Here is a 24,070-nt window from a genome sequence, read left to right on the forward strand (position 1 = left end):
TCTAAGTGAAATAGAGGAATATTTACAAAAATATAAGTTGCCCAAGTTAAATGAGAAGGAAATTAAATATCTAAATACCCTTATCTCGGAAAAAGAAATTCAACAAGCTACTTTTGAACTCCCTAAGACAAAGTATTCAGGTCCAGATGGATTCATTAGTGTATTCTACCAAAAATTAAGCAACAGTTGGTACTAATTCTATATGAACTCTTTGGAAAAATAGGTGGAGGAAGAACTCTTCCCGACTCTTTCTATGATACCAATATGGTGCTGACACCTAAACCAAGAAGAGTTCGAACACAGAAAGAAAATTATAGATCTATCCTCCAATGAATATAGATGCAAAAATATCAAATAAATTCTTAGAAAAATGATTACAACAAATTATCACTAGGAAAATACATTAAGACCATGTAGAATTTATCCCAGGAATGCAGGGTTGGTTCAATATTAGTCAAACTGTTAGCATAATTAATTTGATCAACAACAAACCTCTCAGATATTAAAAACAACCCTCATAAATCTTCAACATTTCTATAGATGACTAACAAGATGCAGCAGAAAGAGCTTGAAAGAGAAATTCCATTCTAAGTAACCTCATCAGTATATACTTCTCACACAAATAAAATCAGATTTAAATAACTGCATAAACATCAACTGTTCATGGATAGGCCAAGCAAATATAATAAAAATGACAATTCTACTAAAGTCAAACTACATTTTTAATGTGCTACCAATAAAAATTCCAAAAAATTGCTTTAATGAGTTAGAAATTGTTGTAAGTAAATTCATATGGAGCAATAAAAAGTCAAGAATTTCCAGGAATTCAAAAAAAAGTACAAAAGAAGGTGGCTTAGCCTTACCTGTTCTAAAATTATATTATTAAAGGATCAGTAATCAAATCTTTCTGATATTGGCTAAGAAATAGGTTGGTAGATCAGTGGCACAGACTAGGTGCAATAGCAGGAAATGATTATAGTAATCTTCCGTTTGATAACCCAAAGAGTCCAGCTATTTGGATAAAAACTCTCTCTTTGATAACAAGGTTGGGAAAATTGGAAGTTAGTATAGAAGAAACTTGGATTAGACCAACACCTCACACCGTATTCCAAACTAATTTCCAAATGGATACAGGATTTAGACATAAAAAAACAACATTATATACAAAGTAGAATATCAAGGAGTAGTATACATGTCAGATCTATGGAAAGGGAAGCAGTTTATGACAAAGGAAGAGATGGAAAACATCATTAAAAACAAACTAATTTTGATTACATTATATTTAAAGGCTTTTATATAGACAAAAACCATTGTAAAATGAAAATTAAAAGAAATGTAATTAATTGGAAATCAATTTTTCAACTAGTATTTCTGACAAAAGATTCATTTCTAAAACATACAGAGAATTGAGTCAAATTTTCAAAGAAACAAGCCATTCCCCAATTGACAAATGTTCAAGGGCTATGCAAAGATAATACAGATGAAGAAATCAAAGGGATCCAGTAGTATGAAAAAATTGCTCTAAATCATTACTTATTAGAGAAATGCAAATTAAAGCATCTCTGAGGTACCACCTCACACCTCTCAGACTGATCATTATGACCAGAAAGAACCATGATCCATGTTCGAAGGGATGTGGGAAACCTGGGACACTAATGCAATGTTGGTGGAGATGTGAACTCATCTAACCATTCCAGAGAGAAATTTGGAATTATTCCCAAAGCAATAAAAATGTGCCTACCATTTGATCCAGCGATGCCACTATTGGTTCTATACCCCGAAGAGATTATGAAAAAGGGTAAAAACATCACTTATTCAAAAATATTCATGGCAGCCCTGTTTGTGGTGGCAAAGAATTGGAATGTAAGGGAATTTCCTTCAATTCAGGGAAGCTTGGAAGGATTTTCATGAACTAATGCAGATCGACTTGAGCAGAAAAAGAAAAACTTTGTAAACCTTAACAGCAACATGGAGGTGATGATCTACCTTGATGGACTTGTTCATTCCATCAGTGCAACCATTAGGCACAATTTTTCTGCAATGGAAAATTGTATCTATAGCCAGCGAAATAATTGTGGAGTTTGAACAAATAACAAATACCATTAGTTTAAAAAATATTATCTTATTATAGTTTACTTTTTTCCTTAAGGATATGATTTCTCTCTAATCACATTCAACTTAGATCAATGTGTACCATGGAAACAATAGAATGACTAACAGACTGACTTTGTGGGAGTTGGAGAAAGGGAAGCAAGATTGGGGGAAAATTATGAATCTCAAAATAAATAAAATCTTTCAGAAAAAGAAAGGAAGAAGGAAGGAAAGATTGAAAGAAAAAAGGAAGCAAGGAAAGAAAGAAAGAAAGAAAGAAAGAAAGAAAGAAAGAAAGAAAGAAAGAAAGAAAGAAAGAAAGAAAAATGAGGGAAGGAAGGAAAGAAAGACAGGCAGAAAGAAAGACAAAAAGGAGAGAAAGAATGAAGGAGAGAAAGAAAGAATGATAGAAAGAAAGAACGAAGGAAGGAAGGGAGGAAAGAAAGAAAGAAAGAAAGAAAGAAAGAAAGAAAGAAAGAAAGAAAGAAAGAAAGAAAGATGAAAAAAGGAAGAAAAAAGCATTTATTAACCCAATTTACCTGCAGTGGAACCTCCAAGAAGCCTTTCATATCAACCTTCATTACTCCTTCTGGCTAGCTGTGTCTTCATGGTGAACAAATTGTTCAGAACATACTTTCCCAATCTTTCTCATATTTATCCTGCTCTTTTTTGGATCATGATTCATGGTATTTTTCTCCCCATTCTCTTTTTTATCATATTTTAAGTTTTGTGAAAGTAGGGTCTCTATTAGACTTGCTTCTCTAAGTGTTCCAAATTTCTAATCAGTCAAATTGCTTTTCATTGGCACCTAATAAATCCATGTGACATTGTATTCAAGAGAACAAAGAGAATGTTAAAAAGGAACAGAGAGATCACTCTTTATCCTTTGTCAGAAAATCAACTAAGAATTTTCATATGAGCCACCTTATGAAGGATATGTACTTTTTGAAAGGGCAAAGAAGCAAGTAAAGGGTTATTTAGACTGAGTTGCTCATGAGTGAAAGAGGATGCATTCTTTTTTTCCCAGTAGGCAATGAAGAGTTATGGAAGGTTTAGAATAGATTCAGAAAATGAATTGAAACAAAATGTATGTAGTAAAATAAGGAGCAAAAGTATTTCAAAATGAATTTTTCTTAACATCTCTTTAATCAACCCATCAATACATCAAGACACAGTTTAACCGCTTGATTAGAAAATTATATTTTATTTTTTATTTAAATTTATTTATTTTAATCCATATGCACATGTATATTTTTCAGTTACAAAATTTCCTTTCCCACTCTCTTCCCACTCCCCTTCCTTTAGAGGTAGACAGTTTCACACTGAATATACATCTTAATAAACATGTTTACAGATTAGTAGCTTTTGGTATGAGAAATTAAGGTATGAGGATAAGATATAATTTTTATAAAGTGTTTATCAGACCCTGAAGGGTTGGGTTTTTTGCATGTGTTTCATTTTTTCTTCCTCTGCATGGGGATAATATAGCCAGTCAAATATACAGTTGTCCTAGCTCTCTGAACTGCTGAGAGGATCTGCTTCCATTAAGGTTGTTCATCCCACAGTGTTGTGGTTGATGTGTATATTGGTCTCTTGGTTCTACTCCCTTTGCTCAGCATCAGATCCCATAAGTCATACCATGCTTCTCTAGAGTCCAACAATTTATGATTTCTTATAGAACAATAGTATTCACGTACCATAATTGTTTAGCCATCCCCCCAATTTCCAATTCTTTGTCACTACAAAAAGAGCTTCTCTGAATATTTGGATCATGTAGGACTTTTCCCTTTTTTATAATTTCTTCTGCATATAGATCTAGAATTGGAATTGATGGGTCAAAGGGTATGAACAGTTTTATTGTTCTTCAGCATATTGATTAGAAAATTTTAGAACATAATACAATATCATTTCTATCCACCAAAATAAAAAAAAATTCTATTGTTCTTGGCTTAGTTGCTTAAAATTTATTGTCTAGTGATTATTAATTTTAGCAACTCTACATTTTAGTTGATAGAAACTAACTATATTTCACTTCCAGGATCCCAAAGATACTCTGCTCCCTAAAGCATCAAAACTGCTACTTAATACCAGGGATTAAATAAGATGACCATGGATTGTATTTGTTTTTGACACTAGATAATTAACTGATGAAATCACAGTGAAGTATTAAATGGTATCCAAATTTTGACAAGTTGGAGATTTGGATGAGAGACTAAGATACTTTTGCTGTGCTTGAATGATCCCCAGCATAACCTTCCTCTGAGAATGTAGTTTTATTAATGATTTTTTCCATCTCAATGTTTCCAGTCATATTAATGTCTCTTGACATTCTTTAATTCTCAGGTGGTCAAAAGTATTCAACCCATTTAGTAGGCCTTCTGGATTAGTGCAAAGAACTCTGAAATGAGTGTTCTAAGACATGACACATTCTCTCAACTCTGCCATTGAGTGCTGATCTAATGAGCAATTTTTTTTTTCTTTTCTGGTCTTCAGTTGCCTTGCCTTCAAAGTAAAAGATTTATAATAGATGATCTTCTGGGTCTGGTTTAAAATTTTAGAATTGAAATGGACATCATGCCTATCTCATGGTCTAAAAGGAATTGACACTACAGTGTATCTAACAAATGATAAATCAACGTTGTCTGGATGAGGGAAACCCCTATATCTTCTGAGACAATTTATTCTACTTAAAAATAGCTGTAATTGTTAGAAAATGTTTCCTTATTTCTAGCCAACATTTTCCACTTTGCAAGAGTCGCATGGACAAACACACATGCATGCATATACATACATATACATAGACACACATTGCTATTTATTTTGTCTCTTGGGGTCAAATAGAAAAATCTAAACTCTTTTCTACAATTTTTTTTGCTCCAATAGACCCATGACACTGAAACAGTCTATTTTCTCATTCAAGTACTTCCCAAATAGAAGCAATATATTTGACTTACCATTTCCTCTCTAGTACAATGTAGAGTATATTGTTACTCCAGTGAGTTAGGCTTCATTGCTTTCTATCTAATTTCAAGATGAAAATTGTAAAACTGCTTTACAGTTTGTTTTGAAAATAATATTTATATCCCTGTATCTCCTTCCCAAGATCCTGTAATTAAAGAACACTGGGCCAAGGAAAATGGTAGTATCTGAGTACTTTCTTTGGGAAACTTATATTTCCAAAGCTATGCCCATATGTGAATGGCTACATAATCAAATAATTTTTTTTTATTACTGTTTTCATTTTTTTAAAACACAACTGTATTTGAATATTACAACATAAACAATAGCTAGTAAAATGTTAAAATGTTTTTAGTCCTTCCCTCATTCATATTTTATACAAAAGACAGCATTACAATGATACCTATTCTTGGGCCTCCCCTTAAGAGGTTTGACAATGGACTCCAACTCTGGGATGATATTCATCATCTTCATAAACTTCTGCATTACATGAACATGTTCTTTCTTGAGATGGGACAAAGTTCACAGTTCTTGATCCATATCTTCAGTTACCTCTACTTCCTTTCTTTCAGACAATAATTTTTTTTCCAGAAAGATTGCTTATGTACTGAAAGAAATACAGTCTTTATGATGTTTGCTTTAAATTCAATTATTAGAATTCCTTTCTCATAAGCATGATAAATTGGCATGTCTTCAATCAAACCACATTTAGTATCTTCATGTTTAACAATCTGACCAGGCTGAGAAATAATGTCTATAGTTCTATTACTTATAATTTTATTGTTTCCAAAAAGTCTCACATTACTTCAAGCAACATGTGAAAAGGTCACCATCTCTTTGTGTAAATGTAGTTTTGTCCTTTTGACTCAAAATACTGAAAATATCTCCTGGTTCAAATCCTGCCTCCTTGTCATCTTCACCATAAAATGTGATCTTTTGACAATCTTTCATGCCCTTGTCAAAATGAACTTCCAGAATCATCTTCTTTCAAACAATTTCCCTTCCATTACAGATTTTACATTTATCTTTAGGGCTGATTTTTTTCCCCCTGCCCATGGCATTTCATGTAAATTGATTGTGTTGAACCATTCCAGGTTTTATCTGCTCAATTCTTAGTTGCATTTCAGTACCCTTCTAATTGAGACTGCATTCTACAGCTCCTTTGTTAATACCCGCTCCTTTGCAATTATCACAAATTACATTTTTTGTTGGTGTTTTTGCAAAGTCAGTTTTTTTTCTTGCATCAATTTATAAATCATCTAAGGTCATGAATAGCTGATAAACAACATTTTTTGCCTAGCTTTTCCCTGTACTTTCTTCTACTTACTCCAAAAAACTTATCAAAGTTATCACCTGGAAAACCAAAGCCAACACCGGAACCACCATCTTTGATGGTTTGCTCTCCACTTTTGTTATATAAGTTTCTTTACTTTGCATCAGAAAGCAATTCATAAACTTGAGAAATCTATTTGAACATTTCTCCTTCATTTGGATTCAATTTTGAATGATATTTCAAGGCTAGTTTTCTATATGAGACATTAGGTTTTACTCCTAAAATATCAAAATAAGTCATTTCCTTCACCAATTTTTATAGCTGTGGATTGATGTTTGTGGTTACCAACACCAAGTGTCAAAATGCCCATATCTTAGGTGGAGTGGAAGGGGCTAACACAGGAGTGGGTGGGATGTTAGAAGATTAGGTGGAATAAAGAGAAGATGGGGGTGGGGCATGAGTTCCTTTGTAAGGCAGTGGCAAATGCTACCCTCTTGCTTCTCACTGAGTTTTTGGAAAGGTCCATGTTAAATTAAACCTTTTTTAAGAAAAAAATGATTTATTTTGAATTTTACACTTTTTTTTCCTCCTAATCTTGCTTCACTCCCCCCTATACCCCATAGAAGGCAGTTTGTTAATCATTACATTCATGGAATGTACTGATCTAAGTTGAATGTGATGAGAGAGAAATCATATCCATAAAGTATGAGATATAGCAGAATTGCATAAGGTAATATTTTTTTAAAAATTAAAGGTAATAGTCTTTGGTCTTTGTTGAAAATCCACAATTTTTTTCTCAGGATACAGCTGGCATTCTCTATAGCAGATACCCCATAATTGTGCCTCATTGTTGCCCTGTTGGTATGAGCAAGTCCATTAAAGTTGATCATCACTCCCATGTTCCTGTTACATTATTCTTCTGGTTCTACTCATCTTGCTCAGCATCAGTTCATGTAAATCCTTCCAGGCTTCCCCGAGTTCCTAACCCTTTTGGTTTCTAATAGAACAATAGTGTTCAATCACATACATAAATACATAGTTTATTAAGCCCTTCCCCAATTGCTGGACATCCACTCAATTTCCAGTTTTTTTGCCACCACAAATAGAGTTACTATGAATATACTCCTACAGGTGATATTTTTGCCCTTTTTCCTAATCTCTTCATGGTATGGACCCAGTAGTGGTATTGCTATATGAGAGGGTATGCACATTGTTGTTGCCTTTTTGGCATAATTCCAAATTGCTCTCCAGAAAGGTTGGATGAGTTCACAGCTACACTAACTATGTATTAGTGTCCCAGATTTCCAACAACTGTTTAAACATTGATGATTGTCACTACTGGTCATATTGGCCAATCTGAGAGGTGTGAGGTAGTACCTGAGAAATTTTTAAATTTGCATTGCTCTAATAATTAGTGATTTAGAGCAATTTTTTATGACTATGGATCACTTTGATTTCCTCATTTGTAAATTGCCTTAGCATATCCTTTGACAATTTGTCAATGTTGAAATGGCTTGTCTTTCTTTTTTAAATTTCACTCAGTTCTCTGCATATTTTAGAAATGAGTCCTTTGTCAGAAATACTAGCCATAAAAATTGTTTCCCAATTTACTATATTTCTTTTGATTTTGGTTCCAGACATTTTGTCTGTGCAAAAGCTTTTTAATTTAATGTAATCAAAATTGACTAGTTTGTTTTAATAATGGTCTCCATCTCTGCTTTGGACATAAACTGCTTCCTTTTCCATAGAACTGACAGGCAAACTATTCCTTGATCTCCTGTATCCATTTTGATCTTAGCTTGGTATAGAGTGTGAGGTATTGGTCTAATCCAAGTTTCTTCCATACTAAATTCCAATTTTCCCAACAATTTTTATCAAAAAGAGAGTTATTATCCCAATAGCTGGACTCTTTGGGTTTATCAAACAGCAGATTACTATAATCATTTCCTCCTATTTCACGTAGTCTATTCCACTGATCCACCACTCTGTTTCTTAGCCAATACCAGACAATTTTGATGACTGGTGCTTTATAAAATAATTGTAGATCTGGTAGGGCTAAGCCACCTTCTTTTGCACTTTTTTCCCTTTAAGCTCCTGGCAATTCTTGACTTTTTATTTCTCCATATGAATTTAATTACCATTTTTTCTAACTCATTAAAGTAATTTCTTTTGCACTTTTTTTTAGGTTTTTGCAAGGCAAATGGGGTTAAGTGGCATGTCCAAGGCCACCTAGGTAATTATCAAGTGTCTGAGAGTGGATTTGAACCTAGGTACTCCTGACTCCAGTGCTGGTGCTTTATTCACTGCACTACCTAGTCACCCTTTTGCACTTTTTGTCCATTAAATTCCTAGAGATTCTCAACTTTTTATTTCTCCATACAAATTTACTTCCAATTTTTTCTAACTCATTAAAGTAATTTTTTTTGAATTTTGATTAAACAAATAGTTTAGTTTTGGTAGAATTCTAATTTTTATTATATTTGCTCAGTCCATCCATGAGCAGTTGATATTTGTCCAGTCATTTAAATCTGATTTTATTTCTGTGAGACACATTTTGTAATTGTTTTCAAAATTTTCTGACTCTACCTGGGTAGACTCCCAGGTATTTTATATCATCTGAGGTTACTTGGAATTGGATTTCTCTTTCTAGCTCTTTCTGTTGCATCTTACAAGACATATATAGAAAAGTTGAGGATTTTATGAGAGTTTATTTTATGTCCTATGACTTTGCTAAAGTTGCTAATTATCTCTAGTAGTTTTTAGATGATTTTTGGGAATCTCTAGGTATAACATCACATCATCTACAAAGAGTAAGAGTTTTGTCTCTTCCTTCCTAATTCTATTTTCTTCCATTTATTTTTAGTTCTCCTATTACTGAAGTTAACATTTCTGACACCATATTGAATAGTAGAGGTGAAAATGGGCATCATTGTTACACCCCCTGATCTTATTTGTGAATGCCTCTAGCCTATACCCCTTGCATATGATGCTTGTTGATGGGTTCAGATAGATACTGATTATTATTCTAAGGAACAGTTCATTTATACCTATACTCTCTAGTGTTTTTTAGTATGATTGGGTGCTGTATTTTGTCAAAAGCTTTTTCAGCATCTATTGATATACTCATATGATTTATGATGGGTTTTTAATTTATATAATTAATTGTACTAACAGTTTGACTAATATTGAACCAACCTTGCATTCCTGGAACAAATCCTACTTGATCATATTCTATTATATTACATTAATAACTTGTTATTTAGCTAAGATTTTATTTAAGATTTTTGCATCTATATTCATCAAGGAGATAGGTCTATAATTTTCCTTCTCTGTTTTAACTCTTCCTGGTTTAGATATCAACGCCATATTGGTATCATAGAAAGAGCTAGGCAGAGTTCAGTCTTCACCTCTTTTTCCAAAGAGTTTATATAGAAATGTAGCCAGTTATTCCTTAAGTTTTTGAGAGTATTCACTTGTGAATCCATCAGGTCCTGGAGATTTTTTCTTAGGGAGTTCAATAATGGCTTGTTGAATTTCTTTTTTCTGAAACATGGTTATTTAGTTATTTAATGTCTTCTTAATTTAACCTGAGCAACTTATATTTTTGTAAATATAAATCCATTTCACTTAGATTGCCAAATTTATTGGCATAGAGTTGGGAAAAATAATTATGAATTATTACTTTCATTGCCTCCTCACTGGTAGTGAGTTTACCTTTGTCATTTCTGATACTAGCAATTTGGCTTTCTTCTTTATTTTTTAATCAAATTGACCAGAGGCTTATCAATTTTATTGTTTTTTTTTCATAAAACCAGCTCTTGGTTTTATTTATTAATTCAATAGTTTTCTTGCTTTTAATTTTATTAATTTCTCCTTTAATTTTTATAATTTTTCAATTGGTATTAAACAGGGTTTTTTTAATTTGTTCTTTATTTTTAGTTGCATATTGTGTTCATTGATTTCCTCTTTCTCTAATTTGTTCATATAAGCATTTAATGATATAATATATATCCCCTGACAGGTGCCTTGAGTGCATCCCATTAGATTTGGTATGTTGTTTTATTTTGATATTATCTAGGAGGAAATAACTAATTCTTTCTATAATTTGTTGTTTGATCCATTCATTATTTAAAATGAAGTTATTTAGTTTCCAATTAGTTTTGGGTCTATATCTCCCTGCCCCAATATTGAATGTGATTTTTATTATATTATGATTTGAGAAAAATGTATTCAGTTTTTCTACCTTTCTGCATAGGTGACTATGCCTTAGTACATGGTCCATTTTTGTGTAAGTGCCTTGTACTTCAAAAAAAGAAAGTATATTCCTTCCTATCCCCATTCAATTTCCTCCATAAGTATATCATGTCTATGTCTTCTTACAGCCTATTTACCTCCTTAACTTCTTTCTTTTTTATTTTATGGTTTGATTTATATAAATCTGAGACCAGGAGTTTGAAGTCTCCCACTAGTAGAGTTTTGCCATCTATGTCTTCAAGTAATTCCTTCAACTTCTCCTCTAAGAATTTGGATGTTGGGGTGGCTAGGTGGCACAGTGGATAAAGCACTGGCCCTAGAGTCAGGAGTACCTGGGTTCAAATCCGGTCTCAGACACTTAATAATTACCTAGCTGTGTGGCCTTGGGCAAGCCACTTAACCCCATTTGCCTTGCAAAAAAAAAAAAAAAAGAATTTGGATGCTATTCCATTTAGTGCATACATATTTAGTATTAAAATTAGTTTATTGTCTATGGTATGCTTTAGGAGGATTTAATTTCATTCCTTAGTTCCATGAAAAATATCTATTTTTGTAACTGCTTTGTCTGTGATAAGGATTGCTACCCCTGCTTTTTTCACTTCCGCTGAAGCAAAATATATTTTGCTCCATCCTTTTTCCGTTACTCTATATATCTCTCTATGCTTCAAATGAGTTTCTTGTGAGCAGCATATTGTAGGATTCTGACTTTTAATCCAGTCTGCTATTCACTTCATTTTAAGTAATAGTTCATCCCAGTCTCATTCAAAGTTATAATTACTAACTCTTTACTGCCCTCCATGTTATCTTCCCTGTGTTTGTATTTTACCCCCCCTTTTTCCATTTATCCATATTCCCTGATATTTTGTTTCTGAATACCACCATCTTCAGTGTGTTTACCCTCCCTTATCCAACCCCATTCCCTTCTCCCCCTTTCCCTTTGCCCCTTCTTCTTACCCTTACATTCTTCCTTCCTCCATTCCTCCCCATTCCCTTTTCCCCCTTTACCTCTTTCAAGGTAAGAAAAGTTTCTTAATTTAACTGAGTGTATATATGTTAATTTTAAGTCAATCTGATGAAAGTAAGATTCAGGAAGTTCTTACCTCCTTTCTTTGCCTCTATTGCAATAAGTCCTTTATACCATTTAATTTAATGAGATTTTCCCCATTCAGTCTGCTCCATCCTCCCATCTCTCTACTGACCCCCTTTTTAAGGAGGTATTTTATTTAAATCATTCTATCTGAATCACAGAATGGCCATGAGTGTCCATCACTTCTAAGTATATTTTATCTAAAAGAATTATGATTATTGAGACTTATTAGAATCTTTCTCCAAGGGGAAGAATATAGCCAGTTTGATTTTACTGGATAGCAGTTTCTCAAATAAGTCATGAGTGTCCATCTCTGCTGGCTAATTAAATTCTCTCTAATAGAATTACAATTCTCAAGAGTTATTAAAGTTTTTCTGCTAGGTAGGGATATAGCCAGTATCTTCTTATTGAATAAGTTTTTCCTTTTGTTTACCTCCCCATCATTCTTCTTTTTTACCTTTTATTGTGTCTCTTGATTCTCCTGTTTGAAGTCCATATTTTCTTTTTCTTTTTCTTAACTTAAAGCTTTTATTTATTTTGCATTTTATTATTTTCCCTTAATCTTACTTCACCCCCCACCCTCCCACAGAAAGCAATTTGCCAGTCTTTACATTGTGTCCATAGTTTATTGAACCAAATTGAATGTGATGAGAGATAAATCATATCATTAAGGAAGAAATATAAAGTATAGGAGATAGCAAGATCAGACAATAAGATATCAGTGTTATTTTTTCCTAAATTAAAGTTAATAGTCCTTGGTCTTTGTTCAAACTCCACAGTTCTTCCTCTGAATAAAGATGGTATTCTTCATTGCAGACAGCCCCAAATTGTCCCTGATTGTTTAACTGATGGAATGAATAAGTCCTTCAAATTTGATCATCGTCCCCATGTTTCTATTAGGGTGTACAGTGTTTTTCTAGTTCTGCTCATCTTGCTCAGCATCAGTTCACGCAAATCCCTCCAGGTTTCCCTGAATTCCCATCCCTACTGGTTTCTAGTAGAACAATAGTGTTCCATGACATACATCTACCACACTTTTCTAAGCCACTCCCTAATTGAAGGACATTTACTTGATTTCCACTTGCCACCACAAACAAGTCTGCTATGTATATTTTTTTTAAAAGGGATGTTTTTACCCTTTTTTCATCATCTCTTCAGGGTATAGACCTAGTAGTGACATTGCTATATCAAAGGATATGCACATTTTTGCTGCCCTTTGTGAGTACTTCCAATTGCTCTCCAGAAAGTTTGGAGGAGTTCACAGCTCCACCAGCAATGTAATAGTATCCCAGACTTTCCTCAACCCTTCCAACAATGATCATTTTCCTTTCTGGTCATGGTTGCTAGTCTGAGAGGTATGAGGTGGTACCTCAGAGAAGCTTTAATTTGCATTTCTCTAATAAGAAATGATTTAGGGCAATTTTTCATATGACTATGGATTGCTTCATTTTCCTCATCTGTAAATTGCCTTTTCATATCATTTGACCATTTGTCAATTGGGGAATGGGTTTTTAAAAAAAAAAAAAATTTGACGGGGCGGCTAGGTGGTGCAGTGGATAGAGCATTGGCCCTGGAGTCAGGAGTACCTGAGTTCAAATCCAGACTCAGGCAATTAATAATTACCTAGCTGTGTGATCTTGGCCAAGTCACTTAACCCCATTTTCCTTGCAAAAAAAAATAAAATAAAATTTTTGACTCAATTCTCTGTATATTTTAGAAATGAGTCCTTTGTCAGAAATTCTAGTCATGAGAATTGTTTCCCAATTGATTACATTTCTTTTGATCTTGCCTGCAGTGGTTTTGTCTGTGCAAAATCTTTTTAATTTAATGTAATCAAAATTGACTTGTTTGCTTTTAATAATGGTCTCCATCTGTTCCTTGATCATAAACTGCTTCCCTTTCCATAGATCTGACAGGTAAATTAGTCCTTAATCTTTTAGTTTGCTTATAATATATTGTTTTTTTGTGTCTAAATCCTGTATCCATTTGGATCTTATCTTGGTATAGGGTGTGAGATGTTGGTCTAACCTAAGTTTCTTCAATATTAACTTCCTATTTTCCTACCACATATTGTCGAAGAGGGAGTTTTAATCACAATAGCTGGACTCTTTGGGTTTATCAAACAGCAGATTACTATAATCATCTCTTGCTTTTGCACCTGCTCTATTCCAGTGGTCCACCACTCTATATCTTATCCAATCCCACACGATTTTGAAGACTGATGCTTTATAATATAATTTTAGATCAGGCAGGGCTAAGTCAATTTCTTTTGCACTTTTTTTCATTGAATCCCTGGAAATTCTTGACTTTTTCTTTCTCCATATGAATTTACTTACAACTGTTTCTAATTCATTAATGTAATTTTTTGGAATTTCTATTGGTAGGAAACTAAACGGGTAGTTTAAATTTGGTAGAATTGTCATTTTTATTATATTAGGTCGACCTATCCATGAGCAGTTGATGTTTGCCCAGCTATTTAAGTATGATTTAATTTGTGTAAAAAGTATTTTGCAATTGTTTTCAAAAAGTTTCAGAGTCTACCTTGGCAAATAGACTCCCAGGATATGGTCTGAGGTTAATTTGAATGGGATTCCTCTTTCTAAACCCTCCTGCTGTATCTTGCTAGTCATATATAGAAAAGCTGAGGACTTAGGAGGGCTTATTTTATATCCTGCAACTTTGCTAAAGTTGCTAATTATTTCTAGTACTTTTTAGATGATTTCTTGGGATTCTCAAGGTATAGATACCATCATGTCATCTGCAAATGGGAGAGTTTTGTCTCTTCCTTCCCATTTCTAATTCCTTCAATTTCTTTTTCTTCTGTAATTGCTGGAGGTAACATTTCTAATTTGATATTGAATAGTACTGGTGATAATGGGCATCCTTGTTTCACCTATGATCTTATTGGGAATGCCTCTACCCTCTCCCCATTGAATATAATGCTTGTTGATGGTCTCAGATAGATACTGCTTATTATTCTTAGGAAGTGTCCAATTATTCCTACACCCTCTATTGTTTTTTAGTAGGAATGTGTACTGCACTTTGTCAAAATCTTTTTATGCATCTGTAAACATAATTATATAATTCCTGGTAGTTTAATTTTTGATATAAATAATTATACTAACAGTTTTCCTAATATTGAACCAAATATGCATTCCTGGGATAAATCCTATTTGGTCAAAACATATTATCCTAGTGATAACTTGTAATTGTTTTGCTAAGATTTTATTTAAGATTTTTGCATCTATATTCATCAGGGTGGTAGGTCTATAATTTTCTTTATCTGTTTTAACACTTCTTGCTTTAGGCATGAGCACCATATTGGCATCATCCCAAGTTTGCACAGCTTGGTGATTGTTGGGTGTCTGGGGCTGGATTTGAGCTTGGATGCTCCTGGCTCCAAGGCTGTTGCTCCACCCAATGTGCCACTTAGCTGGCCCTATTATTATCATTTTTTTATTTTAATTTTAATTTTTTCCTCTTTACTTTATTGTTCATGAGGGTCTATATTTTGGGGGAGGGGTATTATGTTTACTCTTAAGAATATTTTAATAATGTGTAAAAACATTACTTGTACAAAAATAAAATAAATATAAAGAGTTAGTCAGAGTTCTGTCTTCCCCTAGTTTTCCCAAAGATTTTATATAGAATAGGAACCAATTGTTCCTTAAATTAATGGTAGAATTCACTTGTGAATCCATCAGTGCCTGGAGAGTTTTCCTTAGGGAGTTCAATGATGGCTTGTTGAATTTCATTTTCTGAGATCAGGTTATTTAGGTATTTAAGTTCTTCATTTAACCTGGGCAACTTATATTTTTTGTAAATATTCATCCATTTCAGTCATATTCTCAAATTTATTGGCATAGAGTTGGGCAAAATAATTCCAAATTATTGTTATAATTTCCTCTTCATTGGTGGTGAATTCATTTCTTTCAATTATGATGAATCTTGGTTTTCTTCTTTCTATTTTCAATTAAATTGACTAAAGGTTTATCAATTTTATTGGTTTGTTGATAAAAACCAAATCTTCATTTTATTTATTAATTCAATAGTTTTATTTTCTTTCACTTTTATAAATTTCTTCTTTAATTTTTAGAATTTCTAATTTGGTATTTAATTGGGGATTTTTGATTTGTTCTTTCTCTAATTTTTTTAGTTGCATTGATGTCCACTTTCTCTAATTTATTCATGTAAGCATTTAAAGATATCATATATGCCCTGACAGACACTTTGAGTGAATCCCATAGGTTTTGGTATGTTGCTTCATTATTGTCATTATCTAGGATAAAATAATTAATTCTTTCTATAATTTGTTTTTTGAACCACTCATTCTTTAAAATGAAGTTATTCAGTTTTCAATTATTTTGGGGTCTGTATCTCCCTGGTCCAATACTGAATATGATTTTTATTGCATTGTGATCTGAGAAAGATGTATTCACCATTTCTGCCTTTCTTCAGTTGATAATTAGGTTTTTATGCCCTAGTACAGGGTCAGTTTTTGTATAAGTGCCATGTACTGCAGAGAAAATGTATATTCTTTTCTGTCCCCATTCACTTTCCTCCATAAGTCTATCATATCTAGGCTTCCCAACAATCTATTTACCTCCTTAACTACTTTCTTGTTTATTTTATGATTTTATGATTCGATTTATCTAAATCTGAGAGCACGAGGTTGAGGTGTCCCACTAGTAGAGTTTTGATGCCTGTGTAGTCCTGTAGTTCTTTTAGCTCCTCCTCTAAGAATTTGAATGCTATTCCATTGGTTGCATACATATTCAGTATTGAAATCACTTTATTGTCTATGGTATTTTTAGGAGGATATAGTTTCCTTCCTTGTGTCTTTTAATGCTATCTATGTTTGCAGCTGTTTTGTCTGAGATAAAGATTGCTACCCCTGCTTTTTTCACTTTACCTGAATGAAAATATGTACATTCCTCCAACAGTTTACCTTTACTCTCTCTCTCTCTCTCTCTCTCTCTCTCTCTCTCTCTCTCTCTCTCTCTCTCTCTTTCTCTCTCCCTCCCTCTCTTCATATATATGATTCTTCTAAGAAGAAAAATGTAGGATTCTGTTTTTTAATTCAGTCTGCTATTCACTTATGTTTTAAGAAGAGGTCATCCCATTCACATTCAAAGTTACAATTATTAAGTGTTTATTGCCCTCCATGCTATCTTCCCTCTGTTTGTATTTTCTCCCTTTTTTCCCTTTATCCATATTCCCAGGGTTTTTTCCTGAATACCCCTCTCAGTGTGCTTGACCTCCTATATTCATGCCCTCCCCTCTCTTTCCTCTTTCACTTTTTCCCTTTTCCCTTCCATTCCTTCTCTTAGTTCCCCTTTTCTCTCCTTCCCTATGTCCCCCCTCCCCATGTCCCATTTTAATCCCTGAAAGATAACGGTTTCTTAATTTAACTGAGTGCATGTATAAGTTAACTTTAGTGCAAGTCTGATGAGAGGAATATTCAGGTGTTTCTCATCTCCTCCATTCTTCCCCTCTATTACCATAGGTCTTTTGTACCCCTTAATATAATGAGATTTATCCCATTCAGTCCCCTCCCTCCTCTCATCTCATTCTTGTCCCCCTTTTAAAGGAGTAAGTGTTTTTAAATCATTCTATCTGAGTCATATAAAATTCTGAGTATCCATCACTTCTGGCTAGGTATATTCTCTCTAATAGAGTTACAATTCTTGAGAGTTATTAGAGCCTTTTTCCCAAGTAGGGGTATAACCAGTTTCATCCCATTGGGTAACAGTCTCATGAATAAGTCATGAGTGTCCATCATTTCTGGTTAAGTATATTCTCTATGATAGAGTTACAATTCTTAAGAGTTATGAGACTCTTTTTCTCATGCTGGGGTATAGCCAGTTTCATCTTTTTGGAGAGCAGCTTATTTTTTTCTTTACCCCACCCTTTTTACCCTTTCATGTATCTCTTGAATCTCCTGTCTGATGTCCAAATTTTCTATTTAGCTCTGGTGTTTTCATCAGGAATTTTTGGAGGTCTTCCCTTTTGTTAAATATCCATCTTTTCCCCTGAAAGAGAAGGCTCAGCTTTACAAATTGTGGATTCTTAGTTGCATTCCAAGCTCCCTTGCTTTTTGGAATATCTTATTCCAGCCCCTTCGATGCCTTAATGTTGATGCATCCAGGTCCTGCATAATCCTTACTGTGGCCCCTTGGTATCTAAAATGTTTCTTTCTGACTGCTTGCAGGAGTTTTCTTTTAAATGATAGTTCTAGAATTTGGCCACAACAATCTTTGTTGTTTTCATTTTAAGATCTCTTTCCAAAGAGGAGCAATGTATTCATTCAAAAACTATTTTGTCCTCTTGTTCCATGATAATTTTTCATCACTAAAGCTTGTAATATTGTCTAGAATTTTTTCCTCTTCAATTTTTCAAGAAGACCTATAATTCTCAATTTGTCCCTGATCAATCTATTCTCAAGGTCAGTGGTTTTGCTGATGAGGTATTTTACATTTTATTCTATTTTTTCTATTTTGGGGTTTTGTTTAATAGGCACTTGCTGTCTCATGATGTCATTAGTTTCTACATACTCTATTCTTTTCTAGAGAAGAATTTTCTTCATTTACCTTTTGCAACTCCTTTTCCAATTGGTAAATTCTATTTTTTTTCTTTTTTTTAGGTTTTTTTTGGTAAGGCAAATGGGGTTAAGTGGCTTGCCCAAGGCCACACAACTAGGTAATTATTAAGTGTCTGAGACCGGATTTGAACCCAGGTACTCCTGACTCCAGGGCCAGTGCTTTATCCACTGAGCCACCTAGCTGCCCCTGGTAAATTCTATTTTTGAAAGAGATTTCCATTTGAACACTTGAGATTTTGAGAGAATGTTTTTCTTTTTCCATTTATCCAATTGAGAATCTGAGAGAATTATTCTCATTTTGTATTTATCCAATTGTATTTTCCATTGGTTTGTTTTCTTGCTGGCAGGTGTTAATCTTCATTTGGGTTTCTTTTCCCAGATTTTTCAATTGATTTTTAAACTCCTTTCTGATTTCTGCAAGTATGTCTCTCTGTGTTGGAGACCAAATCATAATCTCCTCAGAGGTTCTACATCAATCTGAGTTAGGGTCTTTCCCTTCGTGGAATTTTCCTATGGACCTCCCTTTCTGTTGGCCTTTCATTTTCCTAAGATCTTGTTTTTGTGAAGGGACTGGAGTTGGGATTTCTAGAGGCTTTACTCACTGGGTTTAGTAACACCATGTAAGCTGGCCAGTACAAGGTGCTAGAGACTTTGCTCACTGAGTGTAATATGTCCACCTGGCCAGTAGAGGGTACTAGAGGGGAGAAGTCACCCTTCAGCCCTTCCAGGAAGCCCCAGACCATCAGGCCCACTGACAATGCCTCCACTCTCTAGTTGTTTCTCAGAGAGGTTCCCACAGCAAAAGCCTCTTAGGGCTGATCCTAGGTAAGTCTGGCTGACACCCCGCCCTCCCCCACGGGCTGGGCTGTGTGTTCTCTGTGCCTTGTACACCCATGATCCATGAAGACAAACCTTGAGATAGATGTTCTTCTCCTAGCTTCTCTTTCTGGATTTTATTGATCAGATGTCTATTAAGAGGTTTGTTTCATATTATATATGAGGAAAGATCAGGAGACCTTAGCAGAGTGTCTGGCTTCTCTCTGCCATCTTGGTCCTTCTTTAAATTAGAATTTTTAACAAAAATTTATGCTATATAAGAATCCCTCATATTTTACTATAACTGTTTTTTTACCCCTCTCCCATCAATTCAAGTGCTGTCTCAAACAAATAATCAGATTTCAAAAAAGTAAAGATGAGTTTTTGGGAAGGATAAGAAAATTAATGATTGATGAATCAATCCTAGTGAGTGTGTTCCAGTATACACAGGAAGAGATGAATCCAGAAATGGGCAAGATTCAAACACAGTATGGTTTTCGTTAATTAATGATTTTGGATTGCTGAGATGGAGAACAGGGAACTTTTAAAAATTTCTGTGTTTCTGATAAAAATGTAGAATTGCACCTATGTAAAATTCTAAAGTAGGTAAAGGATGTCTTCTTAATTCATGCTGAAGTTTCTGAGTTCCCCAATATTCTTTATATTTAAGAATAAATTATGTTACTTTATGAAAAAATGAAACTTACTTCCTATGTAAAACAAATAACAATAGAATTGTAGCCTGATATGTTTGTATTTTTAGTTACTAAATGTCAGCCTTTCTTGATATTATCATTACACTTGAGATTAAATATGAATCCGTATCACTTTTATTGATATTTGAGTCCATAATGATTTGATTTTGTTCTGTAACTGCTTAAGAAAGGTTCTCTGTTAAGCTTAGAAATTCAGTTCTCTTGGTAGTCACTATTTTATTCTTTCCTGAAGAAATTCTACTTTCCTTGAGGAATGTGAGTGATTATGAGGGATTCAGGTATTATATCTTTATATCACCAAGTTATACTTCAGGTATGTCTGGTTTACTATTCAAAATAATTTGACCTTGCAGATGGACTCAAGTAATGAACACTACTTAGTCACAGGAGGGAAGAAAGGAGTTGTTGCTAGTCCCCATTCCCAACTTCCAATCAAACATATCATTTCCCATACCTCCAGTTGTGTGACTAAACATGTTGACCTCAACCCCATGATATAACCTACCATGTTCTATGGGAACTTTCTTTTTACTTGAGGTCTTTGGGATCCATGGAGACAAAGCAATTGACCATTTTATTGACAGGTAGTGACTCTATTAATAAAATGCAGTCTTTCTTGGAGAACCATGACTCAGCTTATCTCGTTTTTGTTAAATTTCACTCAGGACAACTGGCTTTCCCATGTGCCCAAAATGTTATAACTTCTTATGCTCATCTTTTAGCTTTCCTGACTTCTTTTATAAATCAACTTAAATTTCACTTTCTGCATAAGGAGTTACTCTGTCTACCCCACTGGTAGAATTATCCTTCTGAGATTAGTTTTCAAATAATTTGTATATAACCCAGGTTGTCTTTCCATTAGAATATGAGCTACTTTAGTGCAAGGACAGTTTTTTTTTTGTTGTTGTTTTTGTTTAGCTTTGAAACCTTAGTCCTCAGTACAGTGCTGACACAAAGTAAATACTTATGGATTGAACAGATTGTTTAAATTGTTTCTCAGTTCGTAATCGTTAGAAAAAATGCTTCTAGTACCTTTCCATTGATTCTACATTTAGAAATGGAGGGAACTTGTACATTATTAAGACTTACCCTCTTGTTTTATAGGTAAGTGACTTGAGAGAAATGACATGTATGGAGAGGACAGAGAATTTAAGGATTTTTGATTACAAATACAATGCTTTCTTCTCTGTTACATACAGAGTAATTATATTATATAAATGATGTGACATTAAGAAATCCCTTACATATTAAGGTGTCACATACATATTTTATTTTTACTGTTAAATATACTGCCCTTGATCTACTCAGTACTCCCCCTTACCTCTAATAATAAGGTATTACTTGTGCCTTGTCTATTTTAGCAATTACCTTTTGCAGTTATTTTTTTGACTCATTACAGCATCCTCATCTTTTTGTCTCATTCCCTCAGTGTTAGGGGAGAACATTTTGATTTTTTATTTGATACATTTCTACAGATTGTCACCAGTAGGAGCTGGTCAATTTGGTTCATGTATAAGACAATTTATGGAAGGCATGATCATTCCCCTTAGCATTGTGTTCATTTTCCCAGCCTAAGCCTGTTTTTTTGGGGTGCTTCCTGAGCTTTTGGGACACTCCCACAAGGGTCTCAGTGTGTGAGGCTCTGTCCTCCCTCCTGGTCTGTGAATGAACATAAGCGCCCCCCTCTGCCACGGGGCCGAGGTGGGGGGGGCCCTGTTGTTCTATGGGGGGGCCTAGACTGTGATCAGGATCTGTATGTGGTCAGAGCCCCAGAGTCCTGTTCCAGGGGCAGAGGACAGAGCTCTGCAGTCTCTCTTCACTCCCCTCCCTCAGCTCAATGGGCTCATGCCCTGGGGGCTCCTGCTTACCTGCTCCCCCTGCTTCTGTTTCCTGGATTTGGGCTGCTGAAAGACCAAGCAGCTTGCTGTGTCCCCTGAGGGCTGGGCTCCACTTGCTTGCTCTGGCTGAGGTCCCCCGCTGTTCCCCCACTTTGTGCTGGTGCTCCCCGGGGTGCAGCTCAGGAGATTCCCTCGCTGCTGTGAGCCGCGGCTCCCAGAACCCTGGGGCTGCCTCCTGGAGGCTGAAGTTCTTTCCCTCTGGCGGGCCACCCCTCTGGTGGCCGCCCCTCTGACCCGGGAGCAGAGCCTTTCTGCTCTTTTCCAGGTTACCTTGAGTAGGAGAACTGCCTCACTGGGTCCCTTTGTGGGTTCTGTCTCTTGAAAGTTTAGTTAGAGTTTTTAGTTTATGAGTTTTTATCAGAGAGCTCCTAAGACTTGATCCCTTCATGTGGCCATCTTGGCTCCGCCTCCCCTTAGCATTTTGAATGAGATGGATAATGACTAAAAATGTGATCAGGACGCAAAACTGACATGGGTGATGATTTTGGTTTGTTTGTTTTTTCTTTTTGGCAAGGCAATGAAGTTATGTGACTTGCCCAATATGACAGAACTAAGTAAGTATTAAATGTCTGAGGTCTGATTTGAACTCAGTTCCTCCTGATTCCAGGGTTGGTTCTATGTCCACTGTACCACTTAGCTGCCCAGATATAGGTGATGAATAAACTTACTGATACCTACCTTTAAGAATGAGTGCTTCATAGGGGAGGCTTGGAGTCAGGAGTACCTGGCTTCAAATCTGGTCTCAGACACTTAATAATTACCTAGCTGTGTGGCCTTGGGCAAGCCACTTAACCCCATTTGCCTTGCAAAAAAATAAAGAATGAGTGCTTCAGTCATAACTTCTGAAGCAACAGATTATTTTCAAGCTGTTTTTATCTGAGCATATTCCTTAACTTAGTCTTTTTGTAAGGTTTTTTTGGCAAGGCAAATGGGGTTAAGTGGCTTGCCCAAGGCCGCACAGCTAGGTAATTATTGCCTGAGGCCGGATTTGAACTCAGGTACTCCTGACTCCAGGACCAGTACTCTATCCACTGTTCTATCTAGCCACCCCCTTAACTTAGTCTTAAAAAAGAAGACCAACCAGATCAGGGATGAAGCTCTAACAAAAGATGATCATAAACAATGAACAAAAATTAGAGGAGCAAAGACTGTACTGTAATCTTCAGAGAGACAGAATACAATCATCCATGTGTCTCTCCTCAGGGAAGCACCTCAGTTATAGAAACAGTAGCTGTGGAGATGCAATGCAGAATCTTGTCAGAGTTCACAAAGGAAAAATGGTATGTCCAATTAAAGAAAGGGCCACAAAGAGTGGTAGTAAATGTAACAAGAGGTCATCACTGAAATGGCAGGGTTTTCTGAGAGCTAACATCCTGGAAGAGCTATCAAAGCTTCTGGACTTCCATCTAATGAGATGAGTAATAATATCTGGATAGTTATTATAAAGAGAAGGAGGAATTATTAGAGAGTGCCTCCTATAGAACAAAGAAGTGAATTTGGATCTGACTCTCTTAGTATCATGATTATTTGAATAGGTCTTATATCAATCAGTCAACAACCATTTAAGTACTCCCTATGATACAGATATATTTATTAAGTAAAAGGGCTACAAATGACAGTAAAAACAAAAAGAACAAAACTGAAGGAGATGGTAGATTCACCATAAAGGACAGGGAAATGTATCTGTAGAATGTAGGATTTGAACTAAGTCTTGAAGGGAGAGGGAAACATCAAAGAGGCAAAGGGAAGAAGAAGAAAGAACATTCCATTATGAGAAAAGATTTACCTCTATAGGAACTCTTAATAATGCCTGGTATATAGGATGGCATCAGAGGCCATAAAGGAAGGAGGAATTCTTAAGAGGGAAAGGCAGATATCATATAATTAATAAGTTCCCCGGGCTTAATTTCTCTTTCTATATTTGGGATGGGCTTAATTCAAGGAAATCATTGATATATATATTTTTTAAAATGATTTGTTTTATCTTAAAAATAGTAAGAGAGAATTATTCTTCCCTTCCTCATAATATTTTAAGATGGTAAACTATAAAATATTAATATGTTTTATGAAAAGAGGCTATCCTTAACTTTTATCATCATACCACCTCTGTTAAACATACCTGTATTTTTATATTTCTTTAAGAAAGAATGATCGGCTTTAGCATTGAGTAAAGATTGTGGAACATTTTATTTTTTCATGCAGTAAATATGGATCAAATTTTTTATTACAATTTGCTACTACTGTAAAAGTTTACCTTTGATAATAAAATGCTTTATTGTTTGTGAAGCTACTATGGTGATCCTTTTTCACTTCATCATGTTGAAATTATTTCTATCATTTAAAAAATAAAGATATCAAACTATGGCATGCTTTCTT

At 34.7% G+C, this 24,070-nt stretch overlaps 1 pseudogene; it reads right to left on the reverse strand.

Annotated features, from left to right (window-relative positions):
- Positions 1–5,470: 5,470 nt before the first annotated feature.
- Positions 5,471–6,171, reverse strand: LOC141497259 (dnaJ homolog subfamily A member 1 pseudogene; annotated as a pseudogene).
- Positions 6,172–24,070: the final 17,899 nt, after the last annotated feature.

The sequence above is a fragment of the Macrotis lagotis genome, chromosome X (genome assembly GCF_037893015.1).
Source record: "Macrotis lagotis isolate mMagLag1 chromosome X, bilby.v1.9.chrom.fasta, whole genome shotgun sequence".
Taxonomy (NCBI): domain Eukaryota; kingdom Metazoa; phylum Chordata; class Mammalia; order Peramelemorphia; family Peramelidae; genus Macrotis; species Macrotis lagotis.